The sequence below is a fragment of the Phalaenopsis equestris genome, unplaced genomic scaffold, assembly GCF_001263595.1.
Source record: "Phalaenopsis equestris unplaced genomic scaffold, ASM126359v1 Scaffold000054, whole genome shotgun sequence".
In the NCBI taxonomy this organism is placed as follows: domain Eukaryota; kingdom Viridiplantae; phylum Streptophyta; class Magnoliopsida; order Asparagales; family Orchidaceae; genus Phalaenopsis; species Phalaenopsis equestris.
The window spans coordinates 3,335,533-3,336,025 of NW_018164496.1; the positions used below are offsets into that span (position 1 = coordinate 3,335,533).

Genomic DNA, 493 nt, shown 5'->3' on the forward strand with positions numbered 1-493 from the left:
TATATATATATTAAAAAGAAAATCAGTATTTGGCATAGGCTGATTTCCCATGTGTTAGGCATCATGATGAGAGCCTACGTCATGTGCCTAAATATTCGAGAACCCACCGCGATTGGGGATCGAACCTGTGCCTAAGGGGACTTACAATGAACTCTGCTAACTAACAAGCCACGACTTGCGACACACACACACACACACACATACAAATAAATGCACATACGAGCACACACATATACATATAGGCACACAAATATATATATATACATCTGCATGCATATATATATATATATATATATTAAAAGAATGGTCGGATGCTATTATACGAGCCCCCAACCACCCTAATATGTCTAACTATTCGATGACTACCCTAACTACTAGCAAACTGACCAGAGGGGGATTCGAACCCGTGACCTGAGAGTACTTACGACATTCAAGGAGACTGCTCTACCAACAGGCCACGACTGGCGGCACACACACATTGTTAATAGCTCGA

At 41.4% G+C, this 493-nt stretch overlaps 1 protein-coding gene across 1 annotated transcript in view; it reads left to right on the forward strand.

Annotated features, from left to right (window-relative positions):
- Positions 1–493, forward strand: part of LOC110019277 (protein RICE FLOWERING LOCUS T 1-like) — a 16,605-nt gene that overhangs the window by 1,748 nt on the left and 14,364 nt on the right. The window lies entirely within an intron of this gene.